Below are 9,360 nucleotides of genomic sequence, written 5' to 3'. Positions count from 1 at the left end.
TCATGATGTTACTGAAAGTTATTATGAGTGCTTTTACATATCTCGATAATATCAAGTTTCCTCTCTTTATGTTGAAAGTATTGAAATATTGCTTGTTTTACCTTCCTATGCTAGTTGATTCTTGCTCCCATAGATTGTTTGCTCACAAAATCCCTATGCATAGTAAGTGGGTTAGACTTAAATTTGCTAGTCATATGCTTCATGATGCTCCCGTTATGTTTCAATTCTTATCTTTTATGTGAGCATAATTGAAATCATCATGCCTAGGTAAAAGGCATTAAATAAAAGCGCTTGTTGGGAGACAACCCAACACTATTACCTATTGTTTTTGTGTGTCCACATGATTAAGCTACTGTATTAATCATTTTTATAGCTTTTGTTTCAATAAAGTGCCAAGTAAAGCCTTTGGGATAGTGTGGGTGATAGTTGACTTGATTCGTGCAAAAATAGAAACTTTTGCGTCCAGTAGTGGAATTTCAAAAATTCACTGGAACTTGATAAAATCCTGAAGTTTTGACACATGATTGATATACAAATTTTCTATGTTGCCCTAATTTTTCAGAATTTTTAGAGTTACAGAAGTATGGTGGTTGTCCAGATTATTATAGACAGTTCTGTTTTTGACAGATTCTATTTTCAATGCATAGTTTGCTTGTTTTTGTGTTTCCATAGCTTATATTAAGTTATATAAATTGTGAAAATGATAAGGTACAGTAGGAATTGTGTGAGAAAAATTATGAATCTTGTCTTGGCAGTACCAAAGTGAATGATTTGTCTTTATCATACTAACCCATCTCGGAAAGTTTTGTTAAGTTTTGTGTGATTGAAGTTTTAAAGTTTTGGGTGAGATATCGATATGAAGAGAATAAGGAGTGACAAGACACTAAGCTTGGGGATGCCCAAGGCACCCCAAGGTGATATTCAAGGAAGATCCAAGAAACTAAGCTTGGGGATGCCCCGGAAGGCATCCCCTCTTTCGTCTTCAACATTATCGGTAACCTCACTTGGAGCTATATTTTTATTCATCACATGATATGAGTTTTGCTTGGAGCGTCATTTTATTTTATTTGTATTTTATTACTGTTATTTATAATAAGGTTTTGTATCTTTTATTTCAATAAAAGTGTCAAGTATAGCCTTTGCCATGCTTATTTTTCAAGTCTATATGTTGCTGTTTTGAAAACAGAAAGTTTTTTGTTATGTTTTGAATATAGGTGAATAGTCAGAACATGATAAAATATTGAAATTTTTACACTATAAGAAACAACAAATTATCTACAGTGTGGTAATTTTTCAGAATTTTTGGAGTTATAGAAGTATGAATGTTCTTGCATTCTTTATAGACTGTTCTGTTTAGACAAATTACTGTTATGTTTGCATTGTTTGCATATGTTTGCTTGTTTAATGATTCTATTTGAGGATATGGGTATTAAATATGCAGAGGCATTTAGTATGCAATTTCAAATTATAATTTTAGTGATTTTCTACAGTAGAGAATGATAAGGTTTTGCATTGATTTATACTAACTTATCTCACAAGTTCTTGTTGAGTTTTGTGTGGATGAAGTTTTTAAGATTTAGGGAAACCGTGATATAAAATGAATTAAGGAGACACAAAATCTCAAGCTTGGGGATGCCCAAGGCATCCCAAGTTAATATTTCAAGAAGTCTCAATCATCTAAGCTTGGGATGCCCCGGTTGGCATCCCACCTTTCTTCTTCATCAATGATCGGTCAGTTTTGCTTGAGCATAAGTTTTTCCTTCTTCACATAATATGGCTATCCTTGCAATGTCATTTAATTTTATTTTGCTTGTTGTTTGAATAATATTCCAAGATCTGAAATTTTTAAATGAGAGAGAGTCTTCTCATAGTTACATAATTATTCAACTACTTATTGACCTTCACTTATATCTTTTGGAGTAGTTTGTCATTTGCTCTAGTGCTTCACTTATAGAGCACGGCAGTGGTTTTTATTTTGAAGAAATTGATGAACTCTCATGCTTCACTTATATTATTTTGAGAGTCTTTAAACAACATGGTAATTTGCTTAGGTTATGAATTTAGTCCTAATATGATGGGCATCCAAGAGGGATATAATAAAAACTTTCATATTAAGTGCATTGAATACTATGAGAAGTTTGACTCCTTATGATTGTTTTGAGATATAAAGATGGTAATATTAGAGTCATGCTAGTGAGTAATTGTGGATTGGTAGAAATACTTGTGTTAAAGTTTGTGATTCCCGTAGCATGCACGTATGGTGAACCGTTATGTTATGAAGTCGGAGCATGATTTATTTTTTGATCGCCATCTTTGTGTGGAGGTCGAGATCGCACGATGGTTAACTCCTACCAACCCTTCCCCTAGGGGCATGCGTCTAATAGTTTTTTCGATGACTTCTAGACTTTTGCAATAAGTATGTGAGTTCTTTATGACTAATGTTGAGTCCATGGATTATACGCACTCTCACCCTTCCACCATTGCTAGCCTCTCCAGTAGCGCGCAACATTCGCCGGTGCATTACACCCACCATTTACCTTCCTCAAAATAGCCACCATACCTACCTGTTATGGCATTTCCATAGCCATTCCGAGATATATTGCCATGAAACTTCCATCGTTCCGTTTATTGTGACACGCTTCATCATTGTCATATTGCTTTGCATGATCATGTAGTTTGACATCGTATTTGTGGCAAAGCCACCATTCATGTCGTTTATACATGTCACTCTTGAGTCATTGCACATCCCGGGACACTGCCGGAGGCATTCATATAGAGTCATATATTTGTTCTAGTATCGAGTTGTAAAGTAAATAAAAGTGTGATGATCATCATTATTATAGCATTGTCCCAGCTCACTAAAGAATGGGACGGCAGTGGTCCGCCGGCAAGCTCGTTCTGATCCTGGACGCAGTACATTGGAATCCTGAAGCACCACCACGTGGCACTACTGGCAAAGACCGTCTGGCGAAAATGCCGCAGGCGCGACGAGGAAAGGATGATGAAGACTATGATTCCCCCACAAGTCGGGATGAGATTCTGGACGAAAAAAATTAAAAAAAAAAAAGAGGCCAAAGAGCCCAAAATATAAAAAAGAGAAAAGAGAGAGGGGGCAATGCTACTATCCTTTTTCCACACTTGTGCTTCAAAGTAGCACCATGATCTTCATGATAGAGAGTCTCCTATTTTGTCACTTTCATATACTAGTGGGAAATTTTCATTATAGAACTTGGCTTGTATATTCCAATGACGGGCTTCCTCAAATTGCCCTAGGTCTTCGTGAGCAAGCGAGTTGGATGCACACCCACTTAGTTTCTTTTTGAGCTTTCATACACTTACAGCTCTAGTGCATCCGTTGAAGGCAATCCCTACTCACTCACATTGGTATCTATTGATGGGCATCTCCATAGCCCGTTGATACGCCTAGTTGATGTGAGACTATCTCCTTCTTTTTGTCTTCTCCACAACCACCATATTCTATTCCACCTATAGTGTTATATCCATGGCTCATGCTCATGTATTGCGTGAAAGTTGAAAAAGTTTGAGAACATAAAAAGTATGAAACAATTGCTTGGCTTGTCATAGGGGATGTACATGATTTAATACTTTGTGTGATGAAGATGGTGCATAGCCAGACTATATGATTTTGTAGGGATAACTTTCTTTGGCCATGTTATTTTGAGAAGATATGATTGCTTTATTAGTATGCTTGAAGTATTATTATTTTTATGTCAATATTAAACTTTTGTTTTGAATCTTATGGATCTGAATATTCATGCCACAAAAAAAATTACATGGATAAATATGTTAGGTAGCATTCCACATCAAAAATTCTGTTTTTTATCATCTACCTACTCGAGGACGAGCAGGATTAAGCTTGGGGATGCTTGATACGTCTCCAACGTATCTATAATTTTTTATTGTTCCATGCTATTATATTATGTGTTTTGGATGTTTTATATGCATTAATATGCTATTTTATATTATTTTTGGGACTAACTTATTAACCCAGAGCCCAGTGCCAGTTTCTGTTTTTTCCTTGTTTTGAGTTTCACGGAAAAGGAATATCAAACGGAGTCCAAACGAGCTGAAAATTTATGGTGATTTTTTATGGACCAAAAGTGACCCATGGAGCACCGAAGATGTGCCAGGAGAGTCCCGAGGCGACCACAAGGGTAGGGGCGCCCCCCTAGTGCGCGCCCCCTGGCTTGTGGGTCCCTCGGGAACCCCCCTGGCATGAAACTGATGCCAAAAATTCCTATAAATAGAGAAACCTCCAGAAAGAAACCTAGATCGGAAGTTCCGCCGCCGAAAGCTTCTATAGCCACGAAAAACCAACCAGGAGCCCGTTCTGGTACCCTGCCAGAGGGGGAAACCATCACCGGAGGCCATCTTCATCATCCCGACGGTCTCCATAACGAGGAGGGAGTAGTTTACCCTCGGGGTTGAGGGTATGTACCAGTAGCTATGTGTTTGATCTCTCTCTCTCTCTCTCTCTCTCCCTCACGTTCTTGGTTTGGCACGATCTTGATGTACCACGAGCTTTGTTATTATAGTTGGATCATATGGTGTTTCTCCCCCTTTACCTTCTTGTGATGAATTGAGTCTTGCTCTCTGAGGTTTTGTTATGTTGGATTGAGTATTAGATTTGAGAACACTTGATGTATGTATTGTGATGGGATATCTGTGGTAACAATGGGATGTTCTGTTGATTCACTTGATGTATGTTTTGCCACTCAACTCGTTGATTCCCGAGGTGACATTGGGGTAATCTATGCATAGGGGTTGATGCACATTTTCGTCCTACGTTCTCCGATAGAAACTTTGGAGTGATTCTTTGTCACATGTTGAGGGATTGCCATATGATTTAATTATATTATCATTGTTGAGATACTTTGCACTAGTGAAAGTATGAACCCCAGGCCTTGTTTTCAAGCATTGCAATACCGTTTTTGCTCACTTTTATTACTTGCTACCTTGTTGTTTTTATATTTTCATATTAAAAAACCTATATCTACCATCCATATTACTCTTGTATCACCATCTCTTCGCCGAACTAGTGCACCTATACAATTTACCATTGTATTGGTTGTGTTGGGGACACGAGAGACTCTACGTTATTTGGTTGCAGGGTTGTTTGAGAGAGACCATCTTCATCCTACGCCTCCCACGAATTGATAAACCTTAGGTCATCACTTGACGGAAATTTGCTACTGTCCTACAAAACTCTGCGCTTGGAGGCCCAACACGAGTCTACATGAAGAAGGTTGTGTAGTAGACATCAGGACCCCCTACCTGAGATCTGCCGGTTTTGACACCGACAGGGCCTACCTGTCATTGACTCAGATAACTAACATGGTTAATTAACCTAAACTAAAAACTGTTAGCGGGGCCGGGCCCACTTGTCAGCGGGTTAGTGGTTAATTAGATACGGTGATTAGCCCAAAGAGCATCTCAAACAGGCACGTGATTGCGCGGCGCGCTAAACAAATTTGCAACATCGAAATAGCATTTAGTGCACGCACGAGGGTGGTTGCTTTACCAGGCGCTGCAAAATTTAGTGCGCCGTTGTAACGCTTCACCAGGCGTGGTAAAATCCAGCATGCACGACTAGCCGACGCTGGAAAAAAAATATGTAACAGCACATACGAAAAAATATGAAACAACGCATAGTTCAAATTCATAGCCCCAAACCACAAGTCAGTTCATACAATGCTAAATAAAAATACATAAAAAATGATGCTAGACTACTCCTCATCCTCCTTGGTGGTGTAGTCCGACGATGTAAACGCGTCAAGTCACCGAGGATCTTCATCATCCCAGGTCGACGCAGGTCAGCTCGATCAGGGCTTCCGCCAGCTCCTTTTCCACGCACGCTTGTCCGCCCGACGCACGGCTCGCTCCGCCTTCCTCTGCGCCCAGAACTCGTTCTCGGAGGCGACATCCTGCGGGAAGCGCTCGAGTCACACCGCCATGGCGCGCTCCTCCGCCTCAGCAATGAGGAGGTGGCGCTCCTGCCTCCGCTGGAGGCGGCGATCCTTGTCGATGATTAGTCGCGGGGGGGGGGGGGGGTGAGATCCTGATCCTGCTCACGCGTCCGCACGTCGGAGAAATTCATCTGCGAGCACGGTCGCCGGAGGCACCACGAAGCCGCGTCGTACTCGCGGGCGTCCTCGTGGTCGGTGTCGAATGTTCCGAGCCCGAGGCATGTATCGCTAGAGCGGATCTCCGCGTAATACACGCTAGAGAGGCGGACGCTGCGATAGCCCGAGCTGCTCTAGGCGTGCGGCGGCATGGCGGGGCACTGGAACCAATGGGGGGAGAATGTGCGGCGGTGGCGGGGCGCTAGAAGAGGCGGGGAAAGAAGGCGCGCGTGGGGGGCCTTTTGGCGGTTGGCGGGCGCAGACACGCGGCTTTTAACCAGCGTGTTGGGCGTCGCGCGCCAAAACTACCGTGCGCGCTGCCGCTTTTTACCGCGCATGCCAATTTATTTCGCGCGCCAAAATTCCGTGCGCCTGCTGGAGCGCGCCGTGCGGCCTCTCGCGCATCAAACTGGCGGTTTTTCCAGCGCGCCGCTAATTTCACGCGCCTATTGGAGATGCTCTAAGCTAATCACCTGACGACCTAGGCCACATGGCAGTGACCCAGGCCAGCTGATCGATGCCGGTGACCACCACAGACAGCGGAGATTCGCGGGCATCGCTACTCCGGCGGCTATTTGACACGCAGGTGGTTGCGTTCGGGAGCTGGCAGAGTGGCGCATCCAGCAGGGCGAATGGCTGGTCGCGGGGTGGCTAGAACGAAGCACGGCAATGACGGAGGCGGCGGCAGGGGCTCGGATGTGTGCTGCGACTGCGTTAGAGCGCACGGGCGAGCCAAGCTAGCGGTGGAACTGCAGGTAGGGGCCTTCAGGAGCACAACCATGTGCTCGGACGCGAGTTGCGGAGCGTGGCTGCGGCGGTGACATGGCCGGAAGAGCAAAGCTCTCGGTCATGGTGGCTCAGCGGGTTAAAGAACAAGAGCGACTAGAGAAGAAGGGGGAAACGACGCGAGGGCTCACAACGAACACGCTGAGTAGGCAGTGGGCTCGGGGAGGCTTCTGCGGCGGCGAATCGACAACAGTGGTCGGTGGATCTGAGGTGGAAGACGGCGAGGGTGATGGCGATGCAGGGATCCTCATGTTCCGTGGCTCGGCGTAGGGTATGAGGATGGTGACGTGCAGCTGCTGGACATGTCGGAGAGGTGAGAGGTGGACGATGGCCACGGTGCGACGATGATGTGTTCTGCGTTGCTCTCGGGTAGCTGTGAGAGAGAGAGAGAGAGAGAGAGAGAGAGAGAGAGAGAGAGAGAGAGAGAGAGAGAGAGAGTCATAGAGGGAGATAGAGTGCAGAGAGAGAGGGGAGAGGTTGAGGGGGTCTCTGTCGTCTCCATGGCGCAGTGGATGGGACGAGAGGGAAGCAGGAGGTGGAAGCAGCAGGTGGAGCTCGGTTGTGCGCGCGTCGACACGGCGTCGTCCTCCTGGCAGGAGCTAGGAGACGACTGGCAAGGTGGGTTGATGGGCTGGGCCAACTGGGCCAGTCAGGTTAAGTGGAGGTTCGTTTTGTTTCCTATTTTATTTTTGTTTTGTTTTTTTCTTTCTTTCTTTTGCCACTGTTTTAAAATCAAACAAGATTCAAAACCAGTGCCAAACTTCTCTGAAATACTTATGTTGCCACAATGGACCTAGCCAAACGCACATAAATTATTTCAAGGAATTTTGAATATATATTGTAATTATTATGAATATAAATCCAAACACAAATAGAATATTGATTTAAATTCAAAGCCTGGTTAATTCCTTAAAAAAATTCACTATTTTTGGTTTGGATCAAAACCCTTGCCAAAATTATCAAACAGCAATGAAGGAATTTATGGAATCATTGAATGCAACTTTTAGGGTGTTTTTCCCTTTTATTTAATTTGAGGCTTTGAAAATTCCCTCAATCCCAATTTCTTGAATTTAAACATGATGCATGATGCTCAGATACAACTATTTACAAGCAACTTTCTAAGGCTGTGACAACTGGCAGTATATTAATAGGTTAGTTTGGAAAAATAATATAAATTGCTATAAGAAGTATAAATGGTGATAATATAATAGCATGGAATGGTTAAAAATTATAGATACATCTGAGACGTATCAGCAGACCAGGATCGAGCTTATTCGGCACAAGCTCATCGTAAAGCAAGACGAAGCGGACCCGGGAAATGGCCCCCATGCTGTTCAAGGACGGCTCTGCACGACCGTCATGTGCTTTGCTCCGTCCTACTTAACTGGCATGTGGTAATTTTCATCACTGACCCTCGTATTTAGCGGTCGATCATTGGTATTTGCTCAAAAGTTATTCGATCGTGCTCTTGCGTAGATCAGCGAGAATGTGGAACAGAGACGCATCCATGAGTCCTATATTTTCATGGGAAGTTAAGTGAACTATTTGAACTGAATGAACCATTTGAATAATTGTTTTCCTCGATTGTCTGCAAATGTTATGTTCGCGCTACGCCTGTATTTGCCTTGATGGTGATCGAACAGGATGGTGGGAAGATTTCTTTTGAATGTAGGGAATCATCGTAGCAATTTCCAAAGGTGGAAGTGATAAGTATGGAGTGTCGAACCCACAAGGAGCTAAAGGTAAGATCAATATTCTCTCAAGCCCTATCTGCCACTGATACGACTCTACATACACCGAACGTTTGCTTCCAACTAGAAACGAGAAATAAAACTATGTTGTGGGTATGAAGAGGATAACTTTGCATGATATCGGAGAGCTAAAATATAAAAGTAGGTGTTGTTATCATAAAGTTAGAATATATTACTAAGTATTATAAATAGCGAGTGTGGAATAATGGAGGATTGGTGTGCGGAATTATCCTAGGCAATCGTTAACAAGACCGTAGTCGTCATTGCAATTTCATATGAGGGAGAGGCATAAGCTAACATACTTTCTCTTCTTGGATCATATGCACTTATGATTGGAACTCTAGCAAGCATCTGCAACTACTAAAGATCATTAAGGTAAAACCCAACCATAGCATTAAAGCATCAAGTCCTTTTTATTCCCATACGCAACAACCCCCTTACTCGGGTTTGTGTTTCAGTCACTCACCAACCCACTATAAGCGAATCATGAACGTATTGCAACACCCTACAGCGGGAATCCCTCACGCTTGCACGACACGGAGGGCACAATAGGACAGCACCAAAATAAAACATACAACTCGTACCAATCTAGATCATCAATCAACCCAAAGACAAAGGATATCTACTCAAAACATCATAGGATGGCAACACATCATTGGATCATAATATGTGGCATAAAG

This window comes from Aegilops tauschii, chromosome 1 (genome assembly GCF_002575655.3).
Source record: "Aegilops tauschii subsp. strangulata cultivar AL8/78 chromosome 1, Aet v6.0, whole genome shotgun sequence".
NCBI lineage: Eukaryota > Viridiplantae > Streptophyta > Magnoliopsida > Poales > Poaceae > Aegilops > Aegilops tauschii.
This window is presented reverse-complemented; position numbering follows the sequence as displayed.